The sequence below is a fragment of the Lissotriton helveticus genome, chromosome 6 (assembly GCF_964261635.1).
Source record: "Lissotriton helveticus chromosome 6, aLisHel1.1, whole genome shotgun sequence".
In the NCBI taxonomy this organism is placed as follows: domain Eukaryota; kingdom Metazoa; phylum Chordata; class Amphibia; order Caudata; family Salamandridae; genus Lissotriton; species Lissotriton helveticus.
In genome coordinates this window covers 1165171161-1165191432 of record NC_136067.1, presented here as the reverse complement: position 1 = coordinate 1165191432, position 20272 = coordinate 1165171161, and the positions used below count along the sequence as shown (strand labels likewise).

Sequence of the window (20272 nt, the reverse complement as noted above, 5' to 3'; positions counted from 1 at the left end):
ACATATGGGTGAGGGTCTCAGACACCTTAAGCTAAAAGATTCTCTGGAAGAATTACAATCAGTGTACTGGTGGCCAGGCATGAGCCTGCATCATCACATTTTTGTAAAAAACTGCCCAGACTGCAATAGAGATCGCAGTGGCGAGCGGGGAGGACTATTGCCATGGCATTTCATTCCAGATGAACAACAACAATAAGAAAGCCCCCATCATAAAAAAAAAAAAAAAAAGCGTTATATTAACATAAAAAGATTAATTTTCACTTAGAATGTAGACCCCAGCGCTCGGCTGACGTCTGGACTGTTATAAAAGGATTTGCGAGTCTATAATGGCATATACGCTAGGAGCATGCTACGTTTTGACTAATGTATTCCTTTTAGCCTTCAAGCTTATGGGGAAGCATGGCCAAATGAGCATAGCATAGCGGGACTCTTCTCACTTCCTTCCTGAGGGATACGGGATGGTGTAAAGAAAAAACCAAGACATAAAGCAATCTATAACGGAAAAGGTATTAGGTTCGGGTGCTGGGTGGGTCAAACATCTAATAAGTGTCCCACGTAGTCTAAATAACCTGCCAAGGAATTCTCTGAAAGGGTTCAGTCCGTACGAACTATTGTTCGGGACTAGAATGATGATCCAAGATCTTGATAGTCAGACTTTAGTGGTTAAAGACAAAAGCTTTGATATCAAAGATCGTTTGGCTATTTTACAGGACTTAAATGAAACAAGAAAAGACCTGAGCAACATAAAACTGAAACAACAGCCAACAACCACTGAAGAGAAACCACCTGTCCCAGCAAGGCCTGTCTGGATTCCAAAAGTCGAGGATCTAGTCAGAGAGAAGATCGCGGTAAAGAAGGAATTTGGGCCTTCTTACAGAAAAGCAGTTCCTGTCTTGTCTGTCAACGGGACAAGATCAGTAGTACTACCGCCCCTTGCTGGTAAAAAGGAGAACCGAGTTGTATCCATCGACCTGGTTAAACCACAATCATGTGGCCGATAACAAACAGTAGGCCAAGTGGACTCCCAAGAAGTAGCAGAACACCAATGTTTGCTACGAATACAGAGGCTCAAACTGGAAGACTGATCACATTTGGAAAATCTACAGTGAATCAACAAGGACTATGCAACAAAGCAATGGAACTTGAATCTCTTAAAACCCAAATTAAAACTTTTCATCAAGAAACAACAACCTATGATGATTTAACTGCAGACTTTGCTAATGAAACAAAGCAAAATCCAAAAACAATTGGAACAATTGACAGAACAGCATCCGGCTACTTCATCAACTTCGATGATTCATCTGAAGACCTGAGTGAAGCAAAGAAACAGCCATCAACAAAAACTTTTAAAGACAAAGCTAAGGAACTTTTTCAACAGCTGAAAGAAACCTATCTGATCTCTCCATGGATTGAATTTTGGGTGGCCTTCGGTGCATTTATCCTCATTCTTTGGCTCATCTTAGTACTATGTTTGGGACATTTCATTGAAGGGAAATATGCTAAAATGGACACAGCAAGCCAGAAAATCAACTTGGTCCTTAAACGACACACATCTTCACACATCGAGAAAAGAGAACTTTTTTCAGTAAACTTCACAGCCAATCCTATACCAGGCGGTGTAGCATGGGACAAAACTGATTATGAAATCTATGGTCCGGTTGAAATCCTGAAGTATCCACACCAATTCAAGATCTCATTGAGTGACTTTGTAAAACCAAGCTCATTCGCGGATGATTGGGACTTTGAAAGTATTAATGATATGATGTCTGATCTTGTGATGTCTGCTAAATTTACAGAACATGATTATTTGCAGGGTTCGTCTAATTATGATCAGATGTTCTGCTACAACCATTATGGTAACCATTATCTACATAAATCTGCTCAACCTAGAAATGTTTTAAATTATAACCAATGGGAACATTGTGCTACTCCTCCAAAAGATAGCTCGAAAACATTTTATGATAAATATTCATACTTTTCAGGGTTTAACACAAGTAATGCAGAAACATTTTATTTCAAATTGTCAAATAAGACAGGTATGAAGACCATGCTTACAAACACAAAATTGATATATTCCGATTCATTCTTTGAACAAATGAATACATTTGGGTTTGATTTCTGGAACAATAATATTGAAACAAAAACTGTTTGGGGTACAAGAGATTGGCAAGTACAAGGTATAGAATCATTGTTTAGAGCCTGCATGATCCCAGAACAAATTATGACACTATTCAACAAACTACCTGTCTTGGCTTAGCCAAAATCAAAGATTTGAACAAACCGTCTATTCCAAAGCCAACAGTAAACAGTAATAGCTCTATAGATGTTGAGATAGACGTAAACCATATATTAAACCAAAACAGAACACATCCTGAATGGGAAAAATGCTTGATCTGGCCCACAGATACAAATAACTGTCAAGACAGATTCCTGAACAAAGAACAGGGGTTCACATTGACTAGGCCAGACCCTAGATATTCCCAAAGACAACATCCAGGGATAGTAACCACCTACAGGGTGGGCAAGCTCTGCCTTCAATGGCTACAAACGTCCACACTGGCTGAAATTAAGCAACACCTAACTTTACTTACAGAAGGTGCTGACTTGCGTGATTTCATATTGGGACCACGCAAACAGCGTCAAAAACGTTTCATAGCGGCCTCTATATATGCAGCTTATAACGAAGTCTGGAAAGTAACTCAAATTGAGACAGCAGGAAAAATACGGGAAATTGACCGTATTAATTTGGAAAAATCACTTTCTGTGGTGGACAATGGGTTAATGACTCTGTCCTCCAGAATATATTCTCTGGACAGCATTGTATCTTCAGCAATCGATATAATATCGCAAGACTTACTGATGTTACAACACGGTCAGTCCCAATTGCGTTCTATTGTACAGCTTGGCTGGACGTTACAAAATTTGCGTTCTGGCTATGTGCCTTGGCGTTTAATCAACACAACGTCATTATTTAATATCTTTAACCTCACTGATAAACAAATCAGTTTGGCACAGAAGGGTGCTGACTATACAATTCTGAGCATTGAAAAACTTGAGAGATTACCATTGACAATGTCAGAACGACCTGTCATTGAATGGATAATACATGGAATAATAAATATTCCGATAACTACTTTCCAGTTTCCATTCTGCCAAAAATATATACAGGCAGGCCAGTATGAAAGGTTGGGTAAAGGATACATTAAGTCAATATGGAACTTGCCCTATACACACGAATGTGTCAGCAATAAAGGCCAGAAAGTGTTTCTCAGTGGCGATAATTGTGCAAGATCACTGAGCGGTACACTTCTGTGTCAGGGTATTAGTTTGCACGGAGCCTGTGAAGGGACTTCAAATAACCTTTCATGTTACCAGCTAGGCACACCTGCAACACGAATAGAACCATTCTTTAGGAGACTCTCGAACGGGAGTTACATTCTAATAGTAGATCGCAGATGTTGTAGTTTGCTGCCCGGAAAACCTTATCTCATAACTGTGACTAGGAAGGTCATGTGCTGTGAACATGTATTGTTCCCCAGCGAGTCTGCAGACAGGGAGGCAAGGTTATGGCCCGATTTGAAAATTGCTTCTATTCGAATAGATACTTTAAGCAGAATGAAGGCTGTGCTCCTACAGACGCCGACCAGGCTCACGTCATCAAAAGAAACGTATGATCTCCAAGTTGCAAGGACAACAGAAGAGATTCATTCATTATTATCAACTAATTCCCCCATACATTTCGCAGAAATACTGAACGAAATCTTAAATATTTCTGATACCACTGGTATCTCCAGTGTATTTAAAGCAGTGTTTTCGGGTGCTTTAACTCCATTCAAAGCCATCCTGGGTATTTTTCCAGACTTTGTCCATTCCATTTTTGGCGGACTTCCTCTCCTTTTAGGACTAGTAGCGGGTATTCTATTTTTGATCCTGTTATTTCGCTATGGCAAACCATGTCACAGACAAAACACCTGCGACAAGGGAAGAAATGATCCTAGCCATTGGCTACCGGGACCGGGTAACTAAAATCCTTGGACTATCCCGGCTCAGAGACCTGAACATGACTTGGTTTCTTTCATTTAGACCAATGTGGCAAAGTTGTGTTATGCCTGTATTAAGGTGCTTGCTATGCGGCGAAGAATGCGTGTTGGACACCTGTCTGGCACTACAATCGGATGTGCCAATGGACGCAGATACCTTGTTGGGTCCGGTAACGGCTCATGCATTGTGCTGTCCCCAGCGGCTACCAATCCTGATGACGGCATTCGTGGAGTCTTCACCACTACAATTGAGGGGTAGTGAAGTACAAGATGAAAGCAGCATCGATCAGGTACGACCTTCAGTCAGCTATGCTGATCCAAACATCAATGGAGGCAATCATGCTCAGGCTCATGAATGCATGGTAACAACCGTTTCCGAATTAGTGGAACTTACGCAAGAAGCTGTTGACAGTTTTTTCAACAGTCTAAATGATATGATGTTTTCACCAGAGCAGCAGGAATAACTTTGAGCAAACTAGCACTTGGAGTTCCCTACATGCTGAATTTGGCCTTCAACTTTTTGAAGAAAAGCGATATGAAAAAAAAAATTCTCATAATTTTTTTTCAGACTGCAAGAACTTTTTCCCCAATTCCACAATATTTACGATTTTTGGGACACTTATCCTCTGCTTAAAGTAGACGTTATTCTTAGAGAACTAAATTTCTATTTTTAGGTAGTCACAAGACATTCGCTATGCTAGCACTGTTATACATAAATTTATGATTGTGATGAAATGGTCTCACACTTTTTTTTCTGTATTAAGAGCCATTTCATGTGTGGTTTTCGCATTTAGATTATGCTGAATTTTTAACATACGAGTAGCATTATTAGACTGCTTGTGCTTATAGTATACGTGACAGTACATGTGATTGTGTTTCGTATATTTTATAAAATCCAATTTTCGGAATGCATATAAATGTATTTTGGGGTGGTACGGTATACACAAACGCTACTGATAATCACTATGCCTAGATTTGTAAATATGGACATAGTCTACGTGGAGTGGGTGTGATGTATTCCTATAGGTACTGTATCGATTCCCCTATTCCTGACCCTGGTTTGGTTAATAATTAACTAGCAGCCATCCAACGGTGCAAAAACCGTTATCTGATTAAGCCACACCATGGCACAGAAGCGCGTTATCTGATTAGGTCATAACGCATGCCATCTAATTAGACAAGCGATATTCCTCCAGCCCCTGATAAGGCATACGGAGTTCTCAAAACAAATCAAACCTACAGCGACCTGGGAAATTCCCATAGCCATTGTTTTGATTTCACCGAGAACTTCAGCAAAAGAATGTGCGAACGAGCCCGTTCATATGACATCCTTATTGACGTATATATGTCCATCCTTACGTCAATCTCGGCACCTTTCAGGTATAAATATTACCGACATTGCCTTAAGCAAACACATGCGGTGGTGACGAGATCGGAGCAGCGAGACGTGCTGAGGAGCCCAGCAGAGAGCGAAGCCCACAGACGCTGCCCCGCCTTCCTGATGCGCTGAGAACGAGACGCTGCCTTTCTCCTGCCGAGAAATCCAGCTCCGGCGCTTCCAAGCAGCCCTCGCAGGCAGCTGGAATATCAAGACCTGGGATAAGAGATACCAGCCCTCCATCATTCTAGATCTCAGGTACAGAACTGAATAACCCCTTGCAGAGAATTCTCAAATCAGTCCCTTGGCAAAACAAACTTAACTAAAACTGCTACTTATCTACTCCCGCCCACGTATTAGGCTTAGGTCAGGTACACTGGGGTAGGCGTGGTTAGAAGCACCAGTTGAGTATGATTAGTCAAATGTATATATGTATGTATCTATTTTATCCATTTTAAAGTATCATATGGCTCAGAAACCATATCAATGCTTTTACAGTATTATTTTATAATTCTGTCTCTACTGTATGCACTTTACTTAACTACAAGTATTGCAATAATAGCGATTCATTTCTCTTGTATGAGAAAAGGGACTGATCAATAAATAACATCTTTTATTGAACCACGCCCATCTCTTATTTCTCTACAAACTGGTGAAACTAAGAATGCACGTACTGACTGAGTAAAATAAGTTGTCTATTGTTTTCACACGACTCTAGAGATACACTCTTGATTAGGGGAGAGCAAAGTTGTCATGTTCTATGGTTGTCAGAAACTAAATCCCTTCTTGTCTATCCAGGGAGGTTAAAATCCTCCTTGCCTATTCGAGAAAGTTTCTAGTGAACTCTGAGCTAGCTGGCAAACACAAAACTTTAAGTCTAATATCGTCGGTAGAAGACCTAGTTAACCTCTGCCCTAGGTCTATACTATTGAAGATATTATTCCAATGCGCAGAGCCTATTGGGATAATAGGAACTACACTACACCCCATGCAAACAAAAAAATATATAATAATAAATCATGTAAAGCGCTCCAATACTTTTTCGGTTGAGTTTGCACTATATAAAAACTTGCTGCATTTCTTTTCTCCATGTTGTGTGGTGCAAACAGAACCCAAAACCCCTTCATAAATATACTCCCAGTTATCTCTCATTACTTTTTCACTCGAGGGCTTATCTAGCATAAAAAAATTATGTGAGAGACCAGCGAGCGCAGCACAAGTGATTTCTCCTTGCATGCATAATTTACCTAAACTTGAATAATATGACATTTTGAAAACTTTAGTAAATTTTGCACAATGTTAGATGAAAAAACTTCAGACATTTCGGCTGGTCTCAATAAAGTTTCACACTGGACTACTTTTGTTACATTTTTGATTAATAACTGCTGCATCTTCTTTCAAAATAATTACTAGAATTACTTGGAGTATGACAAATACCGCTATCTTTGAGTACGATGAGCTTTGCCTCTAGAATTGGTTAATGGGATATACTGTCTTTTACAAATAAATATAAAACATGTTCCTTAAGTACTCTGATACCAAGAGATGAAATAAATTTCAAGAGAAAACAATACAGTACAAATAAAATATATGACATAAAAGGAAACTGCTGGTAGTAATTCAATTTGAAGGGACAGCTTCTGTGCCAGTGTAATTTGGTAACATGTCTAACGGCAGAATGATTCTTAGCCTTCATGGGGATGACAAAGCAATTTCTGTAAATGACTGCCTTACGGCTTGCATTTACTTATTTATCCTTTCGAGGTGGCCAGGCAGCAATCCTGGCCCGAACTCCCATTTTGGGAACACCGGGGGTGGCAGAAGTATGATGGGAACTTTCTCTAAGTGGCGGCCCAACAGGAGACATTGCTGAAGACCCTAAAGTGCCATTCTGTGACCTGAAACATCTCATATAAAAATCATCGGAGCGGGCTTTGGAAGATACATCTGCACCAATAGCCTGTGCCACACTAGCAACTGCTCTATAAGTCTGGGACCGCTTTAGGCTGGTCATGATGTGAAAACATGCTTCATGCTAGTGTGCTCCAGCAGAAAACTGAGTCATTTTGGCTTCCCGATCCCCGAGCCCCTTTTGGAGAAAAGCCTCCAGCACACAAAATGGTAGCATGGGAACTCAGAAGTGTTCATCTAGCATAGATTAAAATGTTGCACTCCTGTCTGTGCACGCTTGGTTTGTAAATTGGTACTGCCCAGAAGTCTCTAACTTCTTCATGGTTGCTGAAGCGCCACGTTCCAAAGTGCGAGGAAAGGCCTGGCATCACCTGTACACATGTTGTTCGATATATTGCTGGACCTGTTTGGAGATTTAGACAGGAATCATTCCTGTTAATCACAGCGTAACAGGAATACTTTACAAATGCCCTCAATCAGCCCGCAGACTCTCTCTATTCAGAAAAGCCACGCATCAATTCCAAAAGCATGACATGTGCTTTACACGTCATGCTTTTGGACTTGCTGCATTTCTTTTCTAAATAGACCACGGCTGGGTGCTGATTACGGGCCGTTGTGAAAGTATTGCTGTTAATTGCAGCACTGTCATGTGCTGCAATTAACAGGAATATTTTTACAATGGGCCACAATCAGCACCCAGCTGCGCTCTATTTAGAAAAGAAATGCAGCAAGTCCAAATGCATGACGTGTAAAGCACACGTCATGCTTTTTTAATTGATGTGTGGTTTTTCTGAATAGAGAGAGGCTGCGGCATTGAGGGCATTTGTAAGGCCTCAGACAACCAGTTAATTGCCGTTTTTCGCCGCTAGCGTTGTGAAAGCGGGCGGCGGCCAGAACGTGTGCGCGCTTCACAAGAGGCACTGCGCGCTCGGTGCCTTAAAGGTGCGCGGGCGCCCAGGCGCGCGGGTTAGAGGGTACACTGGTGAAGACTGCTGCTCTCATCGAGGACACCTCAACACTACAACAGGTAGCTCTCCTTCAGAAACAGCAACACCAGATGAGTGACTTACTCGATGATTCCGAAGGAAGGGCGAGACGCAACAACGTCCGGATCATAGGCGTTCCGGAGCGTTTGAGGGGCCAACAGCCGACCTCTTCGTGGAAAATCTGGTCTTGCAACACCTGAAGCCCAAACGTCTCTCCAGCTATTTCTCCAATGAGCGAGCGCACAGAGTCCCTGGGGGCAGGCCGAATCCGGGGGCCACCCGCGTCCGATTCTTGCCCGGGTGTTCAATTTTCACGACAGGGACGTCATACTCCAGACAGCCAGGACGACTGGGACCTTGAAGCTCGAGGATGCCAACATAACATTCTTCCCAGACTTCACTGTGAAGGTGCAGGCTAATCGGCGCAGCTTTGTCGAAGTGAAGAAGGTGATGCGAGATAAAGGCCTTAAATATTCAATGATGTTTCCTGCTAAGCTGCGGGTGGAGTCCGAAGGCAAGGCATTGTTCTTTTTCTCCCCGGAGGAGGCGTGGGAGTGGATGGAAGGCTGGCGACAGATGGGAAAATCTAGGAACAATCGTGGATCCTCTGGAGCGGAGTCATATGGTGAATGGTCGCCGGGACAGGAGGACCAACACAGAGGAGCGGATAATGGAGAATGATGATGGTCCCACGCGGCAATTCCCTTCTTCGTGGACGGTATTTTTTCAAGGTTGTCCTTCAGTTGACTAACATGTGGAACTTTGCATTAGAATTTGGTGGCGGGGGGCCTTGCTCTACTACTGGTCATGCACGATTGTTCTCCCTTGTATTTAAGATAGAGGGAGCTATCCATCAGTTCCATCACTCCTGTGGACTACATCGCTCCTGGTTTGGTATATCTGGTTCGGGGAGGACCTACGATTCGAGGACCACATAAAGAAGCTATCTGGGACATGCTTTGCCACGCTGAGAATGTTACGCAGATTCTTTCCTCTGCTTCCTAGAGAAGCAAGGGAGACGGTTGCTCGCGCACTCATCCTGGCAAGGCTGGATTATGCAAACGCCCTGTTCAGCGGTATCCCAGCTTACTTGGTTAAACGCCTGCAGGTCATTCAGAATGCTGTGGTCCGTCTCATATTCAATGTCCCGAGATGGAAGAGTGTTCGCTCACATATGTGTAATCTTCACTGGCTGCCAGTATCTCAACGCATCCTGTTCAAATCTCTAGTGCTCTCGTTCAGAGCAACCCACGATCAAGGACCTGCCTATTTGAAGAAGAGATTCACCTTTTATACCCCCACACGAGCCCTCAGATCATCCACCTCGTTCATAATAACTCATCCTCGCTTTAAGCGAACTAGACTTGGGGGCCAGTCTATAGCTGTAGTTGCTGCCCGTGCCTGGAATGCTCTTCCTCTTCACTTGCGTTCCATGCAAGGTATTGCCCAGTTTAAGAAAAATCTGAAAACCCACCTGTTCAGGAGTGTGACATAAGTTGATTTTCTCGTCTGTTCTCCTCTGCTTCTTCCCAATCGCGCCAGGATACTCCCAAGTAACAGAGCGCGTTACAAAACGGTTTATACATACATACATACATATACATTTACATTTATTGATGCACAATATATTGTAATATGTTGGCGATTGGCTAGGCGGCCATAGCGTACCCCGTATATGGATGGGAGGGCGACAGGCACTCTGCCAGGTTGGGGTGTGGATAGTTTTGAATCCGCAGGCAGGGAAGCAGGGTGGGGGGTGGGAAGGGGGGGGAAGGGGGCTATTGGTACAGGGTTGTTTGTTTGTAGGTTTTTTGTTTAGGTGTGAAGCACGTTGTAGTTTTGAAGCACATTGGTCATGCTGTCTTTCTCAAGTAATGTTCCTGGCACAGTCCGAGGGGGTGGGAGACGCAAAGCCCACTTCTCCGTTCCGCTTTCACCCTCACCATAACATGTCAGACCTCCTTAGTCGCAAACTGACAATGACGTGGAATGTCAACGGCTTGGGTAACAAAATAAAGAGAGGGGTGGTCCTCCAGTTGATTAGACGCCATGCTCCGGATCTGGTCCTCTTACAGGAGACGCACTTAGTGGGTAACTGTTGTCGGGCACTCCAGCGGGGGGGTATAAATTATTGATTCATGCTGGCTTTACCTCTGGCTCCCGTGGGACAGGGATTCTTGTCAAAAAAGCCTTAGCGCTAACACTCATGAATACATGGGCTGACCCACTGGGGAGGTTCGCAGTCCTTGAGGCGATTTGGGAGATTCGGAACTCGAATATAATCTCCGCTTACCTCCCGTCGGCACTAGGTGGAGAGGCCCTGAAAGTCTTAGGTAAAATCATGCTGGACCTCTCCAAGGGACATTAGTAATAGGGGGTGACTTTAATCTAACTATGAATGATCAACTGGACAGACACCCACCGAGACGCTCCCACAAGCCAGGCTCTGACCTGTTCTTCACACAAGCAATGGGACTCGAAGATCTTTGGCGGTTGCAACACCCGGCCACTCCTCACTACACTCATTATTCAAATGCCCATAAAAGTATGTCCCGTATTGACTATTATCTCTGACCAGAGGCAGATGTGGGATACCCCCAAAATATAGGGGGACTCCCCCGCGGTATATCCGATCACTCTCCCCTCAGTATTGACCTCACATACCACCAGCAATTTTTCCGCAGGCCGATAGTTATCAGCCCACTGATTTTGAAGATTCCAGATATTAAAGACGACCTTATCGAGCAGACGGACCTCTAATTTTCTGAAAACGTTGGCTTGGTATCGTAAGCAATTATGATATGGGAGGCCTACAAGGCTGTCCTCAAAGGCAGAGCCCTATCCCTTAAACTAGGTTATGTACGTAAATATAATGACCAGGAAACTCAGGCTGAGGCTGATCTGCTTCGCCTTGAATCTGTCCACAATGCCGACCCCTCGGAGGACACGGCCCGTCGGCTCCTGACGAAGCAACTGGAATTTAAGGCACTGGCCTCGGAACTGTCGCATGCCCGGCTCCTCCATACCCGCCACAGAATTTACGAACTAGGGGATCAAGCGGGCAAAATGCTGGCGTGGCTGGAGCGTCAGGAACAGGGATCGCGATGGGTCCCCCTGCTTCTCCGGTCAGACAACTCCCGGGTTACAGACCCCCAGGAGGTGGCCGACACCTTTGCCGATCACCTCGAGCAGGTCTATACGGCCAGAGCACAATATACTGCAGAGGACTCTCGGCAACTCTTGGAAGAGATGCACCTGCCCACCATCTCGGAGGAGGAGAGAGAGGTACTAGACGCGGAGCTCACGGTGGAAGAAGTCAATAATGCCATATTCGAAATTAAATCCGGTAAGGCCATGGGTCCCAACGGCATTCCTATTGAGTTCCTGAAGGCCACGGCTTTAGGTATAACCCCCCCACCTAAAACAAATGTTTGAGGAGAGCCGCGAGAAAGGCTCTCTACCACTTGATCAGAGACTGGCTTCCAGCGTTGTCCTTCCCAAACAGAATAAACAATCGATAGATTGTGGCTCTTATAGACCGATCTCGCTAATCAGCTCGGAAGCTATGGTCTTGGCCAAACTCCTTGCGACCAGACTCCTCACGGTCCTTCCCTCACTAATACACGCAGATCAGTCTGGATTTCTCCCAGATCGTAATACAGCCTTAAATCTCCGTAGAGTCAATAATGTATTGAGTAGAAATGCCGTATATACAAGAGGAGGCCGCTATCCTCTCCCTTGACGCCACGATGGCCTTCGACTCGATCGAGTGGCCGTACCTCTTCGCAGTTCTGGTGCGGTTTGGCCCTAAATTCATACAATGGGTCAGGCTGCTGCACACCGACCTACTAGGTCAGGTGAGAGTTAACAACCACACCTCCAGGCAATTTCCACTACATAGAGGGACCAGACAGGGCTGCCCCTTGTCGCCGCTGTTGTTTGCCCTCACTCTGGAACCGCTGGCTCACTGGGTCCGCTCTGATGTCTCCATACGGGGCCTCAAGTGGAACGATGAAGTTACCGACAACATCTCCCTCTATGCCGACGACATTTTGGTCTATATGGCGTCCCCGACATCCTCGATCAATAAATTATTTCACGTCGTTACAAACTTCGGGAAATATTCTGGTTATTCCATTAACTGGTCGAAGTCGGTCCTGTATCTATTGCATGGCCCCCCACCCGTTTTGCCCAGTGGTTATCCCATTCCCTTGGCGACCGACGGTTTTAAATACCTAGGGATTTTTATCACTCCGGACCCGAAACTATTCTATGAACAGAACTTAAAAGCTCCACTGCAAAGACTACATGATGACATCTCCCATCGGAGATGATCATTGCCTCTGTCCCTCCCTGGTAGGGCCGCCCTGTTCAAAATGTTAGCCCTCCCGCGCTTTTTATATGCTTTCCAGACTGCCCCTTTCCCATCGCGGAATAATTTTTTACCGCGCTGGAGGGAGACATGCACCTGCTATTGTGGGACGGAAAGGCTTCTCGCATTGCTCTCCGTAAACTCAACAAGGGATGCTATGACGGTGGCATTGCCCTACCCGATATCCGCTTGTATTATTGGGCATCAGAGCTAGTGGCTGTCAATTCTTGGATTCATGGACCACCCACAAACCCAGCTTTTCATCTGGAGACTTATCAGACGGGACGTGAAGGCTACTTAGGGGCCCTGTACAGTAAACCCATTTGTAACCGTTAATTCGGTCCGATGCGTCAGACGACGGCCTTATGGCACCGGGCCACAAAAAGTCTGGGATGGTCGGATAGGTTTACTAAAGCCACTCCCCTCTGGTCCTCTCAGGCCCTAGGCTCCCTGTGCTTCCACCTGGGTTTTGATAAGTGGGACACCATAGGCATATCCACCCTAGGGGACAGGTTACACAAAGGGATGCTCCTCTCCTTTCCTGAACTTCAGAAGAAACATGCACTTACACAAGGGGAGGCCTTTCGGTATCTTCAGATTAAACACGTCATTCTCACGACCATACCCGACCTCCCTTCCCTTCCTGAGGCCTCACCCCTCGAGGATAGGCTACTCTCTGAACCCCTCCTGGCGAAGGCTATCTCCTGCACATACCGTAAGCTCTGTAATAACTTACCTGACTCTTTCCAGGCCCTGCGTGACAAATGGGAGGGGGATGTGGAACGTCTAGAGGAGGAAGACTGGCGAACGGCGCTGATGTCCCCGCGGGAGTCAGCCGTTAGTCACCGTTTCCGCCTGATACAACTTAAAATCCTTCATAGGGCATACATGTCCGGTCCCCTACTGGCGAAACTCGGCAGGCGCCCAAACGACTTATGTCTGCGGGGATGCGGCTTAACCGGTACTTTCTATCACACCCTGTGGGACTGCCCCTTGGTTCAGCTCCTGTGGACTAGGGCAATTAAGAAAATGGCGGAGGCACTGGGGAAGCCGATCCCACTGACACCTAAGGGAGGGCTCCTTAATGTCTGGGAGGCGACGGATCTGACAGAGATAGAACATTAGTGGTTGGCCCTCGGTTGTCTCCTTATCAAACTGTCCATAGCAATGAAGTGGGGTTCTCCTTATTGTCCTCTGGTGGTGGGTTGGACCGCAGAAATGGATAGGGCTATGATCGCTGGAAAAACAGTCTACAAACTCAGAGTGTGCCCCAAGAAGTGGGATAAAAAGTGGGGTAAATGGAATGCACACAGGGGAGAAATCTGTAGTTCTCCCACAACGGACATGGCCATGGACAGGTCGAGAATTGTGCACGACGACCCAAATTGATCAGTATTGATTGCCGTATTAGTGTATGTATTGTTTTATGTTATCCTTTACAGTTTTGTATGACTGCAAGTGGACTGTCTTCAATCGCGTCCGTGATTATTCTGCATTGTTTTGATTCGTCCTGCTGTCATATTATGAATATTTTTCATTAATTGTGCTTGTATTGATGAATGTGCTTTGCTTTTGTGTTTTAATAAAAAATGTATTTTAAAAAAATTAAATACTAAGAATTTCCCCATTATAAGATGGCGACTCCGTTTTCAACCCATACAAGGGATGGAATTGTGGCATGTTACTACAGGTGCACGCAGTTACGAAATGGCGTCAGAACGTAGCGACGTTAGCATATGGGCTTAAAAAGAGGCCCAGATAAAGTCCTGTTGTCAAACCTTGACGGAGGGATAGCCATACGGACGGTCGCAGCCTTTTCTGCTTTTAAAAGTAAGCTACCTGCTAGATGCAGGTAGGGGATAGGCAGCCTTAAGATATTTCATAGATGTACTCTATATTCAAACAGGAGATAAATTATGGCACAGTATTTAAAATTGGTGCATTTGTCACCAGCCAGGGTTACAATGATTTTAATCATCAATTACTTGTAATCACCGAATCCATGTGGTAGAATGGACGGTCCTCTGTATAAAATGGGGAAGTACAAAGGAGAAAGAAAAGGATTTATTAACACTCATCCCTTCATTTTCCTTTAAATCTAATAGATTTATGCGGTCCGCTCACTAGTTAGAGGTAGCAGAGTTCCTAAATAAAGACGGGGAAGCCAATATGTCTGCATCATAAGGTATACTTCAAAATCAACTTTGCATTTTCCATACTGAATATTTAATAAAAATGTTCTCTACAGTAAAAGTTGATTTATATATATTTTTTATCAGACAAAAAGCTTACCCACCCGGATTTTGTGAAACGACACCAACTGCGTTTTGCACTCTTATAAACTCCAATCCAGGTGAGAGATTATAAATAGCTCCATTAAGGTCAACTGTGTAGAAAACCCTTACATAATATTTTTTGAAGGAAGTCGAAGTTTTTTTGTTACAGTGTAGCCGCCAGACTGAGTTTTCAAAAGTACGTCCTTATATAGCGACAGGAGACTACACAGGTGGGACCATGGATTTTATTTGGTGCGGTTTATCACACATAGGGTGAACATACTTCTAAAATTCTACTATATCTCTTGCAGAACCATTTGCAGCATTAATACAGCGCAGGTGAACTATACTTCAACAATACGTGTCTTTACAGACCGTATAGGTGGGTTTATAAAATCTAGAAATTTGTTTATCCATTACATATAAAATAACATGGAATGATTAGTGGTGTTGATTCAAGTGTTATTATGTTCCCTTTTCAGAATCAACTACAGTGTTCTCGAAATTAGAAAAGACGACTTGGGAGGTTGATCACCTCTGAAAGTCCAATAATACAATTAAGGGGCTTCAGTATTACGATTAAAGGTATGCCACAATTGTGTCCACTTTTAAGTGGAAACAAGGATCAGGTTTACAGTGTGGCATAATGTTGTATGGTGCAGTTTATTGATTGTCCCCAATAAAAACTAGCAATATTAGCAGATATTGTGAATAACCCTGAATCAGTATATCAGGATTGGGTTTCTACGTTGCTAAAATGGTATCTTGTAAAAAGGGAATGTTCTCTAGTTCGTACTTTTGCCTCTAATATAGTTTTTTATATTGTTTGTTTAGATTTTGAAACTGAACTATGGTCCTGAAGAAGGTGACGTAACACAGAAACGCCGAGTCAACAGTTCTTTCATTTATAATAGTGTTTTTTATCAAAATGTTTCTAAATTGACAAATGTTTTTAAATATATGCACAGTGTGATTTGGCTAATTGTTTGTGGTAAATTGTCCAATATTTTTGCATAAAAAATTGTCTTTGCAAATAATAATAAAAATCTTTTACACAGCATTCCCTTTTAGATTGCATGATTTATTTTTATATAAAAAAAATTAATACTGTGTTTTTCACACATACGTTTGTAATTTAGCAACCTGGAAATGTATTTAATTAAATCTTGTTTAGATCACAGATTGACTGTATCTCTTAAGCTAGTTTGTTTACAGCATCAGTTATGTCTTGACTTCCCACATTGCCGATAGCTCCAAAGTCCCGGAATTTAGCCCTATGGAAGCTAAGCTTCTCATGGGGAACCTGGGAAAGGGGGGGAATATCCCAAACCTACCGTTCACTGATAAACAATACCCAGTCCACTCTAGAGCTTCTTAGGCACAGGTGGGAACAAGGGGTTGGCCCGTTAGAGGAGGAAGACTGGAGGGATGCACTGGTGGCCCCCAAGGTGTTAACCATGTCAGCCAGGCTGCGTCTCATTCAAATTTTCTATCTTCACTGTGAATATCTTCCGCCCATAGGCTTCAGAAAGCAGGCTTACTCTCATCCTCTAAAGTACCTCATTGTGGGGTGGAACCAGCTGACTTCTACCATGTGGTTTGGTCTTGCACTATCCTCTACAGCTATTGGGGTTGATTGTAGCGGAACTGAATGGTGTACCAGGTTGGACTGTCCACCTTAGTCCTCTTACCCTTCTCCTGGGAGTGATGGATGGGCTCGATGGTTCCCGTAATGGTAAGCTATTCTTGGGGACAGCCACATTGGTGGCAAGAGAGACATTGCAGTGGCCTGGAAAGACTGGAGGGTTCCTCTCTGGACAAATGGCACAAGGGGGTCAACTGGTGCGCCGTTCAAGAAAGATCTGTTTACGAGGTGTGAGGCTGCCTGGCCAAACACGGACAGGTATGAGTCAAATGGTTCAACTTACTGGACTGAATAGTCACGGACGATGGTTGGGGGAGCAGGTTCAAGTCTATCAGTCCTTTTACTCACCGGGGAAACTCTGCGGTTGTGCTGAAATGTCTAACATGTCACAGTGTCAATTTTTTCTGTTTGTTGCCTATAAAATTCAATAAAATTGGTTATAATGGTTTTATTTTTACCGCAGGGGGTATGTTCAAAATGACAATGAACCTCAGTGATTCTTCCACATAGGTGCATGCAAAATCTTGTGACAAAGTACATGGTCTACAGTTAAAATCCCCACCCCATACAATTATGTAATTAGTATCCAGCTCCATGATGTGTTTGCCTAATGAAGTTTCAAGACTAGCTGCTATTTCAGTATTAGCAGAAATAAAATTTTTATAAAAATGTACAATAATAAGTGTGACATTTACTTGATATATGACCTTAATAAATAGAAAACGCGGGGAGTCCCAGTTGAAGGAGCAGACTTTGTTGTCCAGGGTTTTTTAAATTAACGTGAGAAGGCAACCACAATCATGAACTCCGGGCGACCTGACAGCTGGTGTATCAATGGATATGAAGCCGTCAATGTATATCTCATCGCGAACCCAGGCCTCTCGAAGACAGATAATATCATGGCCATTTATAAAGTAAAGCCAGACCTAATTTCTAACCATGGACGCGAGTCCGGCTACATTCCAGAACAGACAACGGGCCCTATTGCCCTTTTGCGTGCTAACCACTCTCTCTCTGGGAGGAACACTTGGATCACAACTGGTTGAGCCCTGGTTAGTAGTTTCTTTGCTACTTGTATTTACAGTAACTGTGCCATACATGTGGAAGCAGTGGGCAATAGGGAGGCCCTACATACCTGTTGTAGTAACCTCCGGGCTCTTTCGCACTGCCTGCAACAGGGACTAGCCTCTGTGTGTGTAGTCAATTTGCTCGAGAGGAGAGAAACCACTATATGTTGAAATGACAGATAACTCCGAGGCACTGTCTTTAGAAAAACTCATGAGTTGGCCACTAATTTTTTATCACAAATAATAAATCTTCAATTGACATCTTTTTTAGCCAACGCTCTCCTTTTGGTGGAGCAGCACTGATTAAACGGTACACAAGGTGTGTAAAAATAATATACTTGGTAGTATTCTAAACACAACAGACACCAATCATTAGTAGCCCTTGGGGAAAAGGACCCAACTTTAGCTTTTGAAGTCCAAACAAATTTAGGGAATACTCTACAATGGTTTTGGAGAGGTAAAATGGTTGCTGGGAACGATATCAGCGCACTCATAAGACTGCCGATAAAGGGCTGGCAAATGGTGAAGTGCATTTACAGGCCAATATGGTTTTTGACAACCACTTTCAGTGGCACAATGACACCTCAAATAGGAAAACAGACACTGCATAAACCAATCTCTCTCCACTTGGAAAAAAGGTAAAGCGGTTCAGTATTCTGTTAAATACCCAACTGTGAGAAAGTGCCATCTTTCTTGCATGGTATGCCCCCACTTTTTGCTGAATTGCTGATGTGCTTTGACTGAGTGTGCCCTGGGCTCCTGCCAATCAGGTGCCCAGGGCATGTGTTCCTTCCCTAAAACTGTATTGAAACCTAAACCCAATTGGCATCTCTGGCCACAGGTAAGCCCCTGGAAAATAGAACCCTAGGTACCAAGGGCCCTGTGACCAGAGAAGATCCCCAAGGGCTACAGCACTTATTGTGCCATCCTTAGGGGCCCTGTACCCTGACACAGATGCCAGTGTGGGATTTCATGTAAAATGCACTACAGATGGCATCTTAGAGATGCCCCCTAAAACCTAACCAACTCCCAGTGTCCTGACTGCGTGGCTACCGAGGATGCCACCACCAGACATGTTTCTGGACCCCTGGGTCGAGAGCTTGCCGCTCTCGAGGACCTGAAACAATGCACATCCTGGGACGAGGTGCCAAGCCTCCTCCTCCAGGATGGGCAGGGGAAGATTCAAAGGCATGCCGCCTTTTGTGAGCTTCCCCAGGCCAATTGCTGTACTCAGCAACTGGCCCCCACCGGTTCTGACCCCCACTCTGGCGGGAAGACAGGCAGGAAACTTTAAGTGAGGACTGCTACATGCATGCACAGGCCGCGACATACCCTTTGAATGGACTGTATACCTACTGAACCACTTTAGGAGGACCCCTGCCACAAAGGTAACATCCAGGTTTCTGGGGATAGTGGTTGCTAAGTGCCTTTTAACTAAATGGTGGAAAGGGAAGGACCCACCTCACACGCGTGTGTGGCATTTGCTTGGTGCTAGCATGGGCCAAAGCGGAGGGGATTCTCATTCAGCGGGAAGAAAAACTGGGAATGCGTAAAGAACCCATTGCAACCCAATGGGAGGGCTTCCTCCAATAACTACAGCAGGCAGAAGGAGGAGGTCCTGAGGGGCGACCCGAGCGGGAGGAGTGCGAGCCAATAACAGGAGACACGCGCACCACCAGGAAAAGGTCGTGAAATTTCATGAACACATGAGAGCTAATTGACAGCCTACATAGAAGCGGACACCGCTGACAGGAGGGGACAACTGTTAGGTTCATCAGAAATTGCTAGGGAGACGCGTGTGGGGGTAGAGGGGGGATAAGTACACATAAACCGGTCAATGTTTTCGTTTTCGTTCATTGTTGTATCATCTGTTCGGAAGCCCACGGGGAATGAACTGGAAGGACTTTTGTGGGACATCATCACGATCGCGCTGATACTCCAATGTAATTAGCTGTAATTCTATACAATATGTAACATTGGTCGAAGACCAGGGGATAATCTTGATCCCTCACAGAAGGAATTGTATGTAATCAACTGTACGCCTAACACAAACGCAAAGAGCAATGTATGTCATACTGATGATTGATGGTTGTACCTGTATCACAGCCCAACCTCTTGTCCCTTTTTTCTCTTTTACTGATTGGACAGCTAACCAAACATCTGTTGCCTTTCAAAAAAATCAATAAAACCAGATTTAACCCAAAAAAATTGAGTACTTCATAAAAAATAGTTCCTGAAAACTAGACACTAGAAGAGGAACAGAAGCAGCCAGTCAGAGGTGGTAAACCAGCAATGATCCATGGGAGGGAAAATACTAGCTGGATGAGCTAAGCAAATAAAGACAGCAAATAAAAAGTGAATGACAAAACAAAAAGCAATATCAACAAAAAAACCAATAAGCAATAGACTGACTACTTTCCTAATTCAGCTTTCAGCATGTCGCCAAGAACTCTTCCGCAACCAGACAGCCCTGGGATGGAAGCAACGAGGGGAGGGGTGGGTGCAACCATCAGCAGCCAAGAAATGATCAGTACTTGGTCCATGCTCCAGGGAAGGGATAAACACAGGAAGAGGATGTGAAACTAGCACACACTGAC

General features: G+C 44.2%; 1 protein-coding gene across 14 annotated transcripts in view; it reads right to left on the bottom strand.

Annotated features, from left to right (window-relative positions):
* Positions 1 to 20272, bottom strand: part of AFDN (afadin, adherens junction formation factor) — a 1642835-nt gene that overhangs the window by 1409769 nt on the left and 212794 nt on the right. The window lies entirely within an intron of this gene.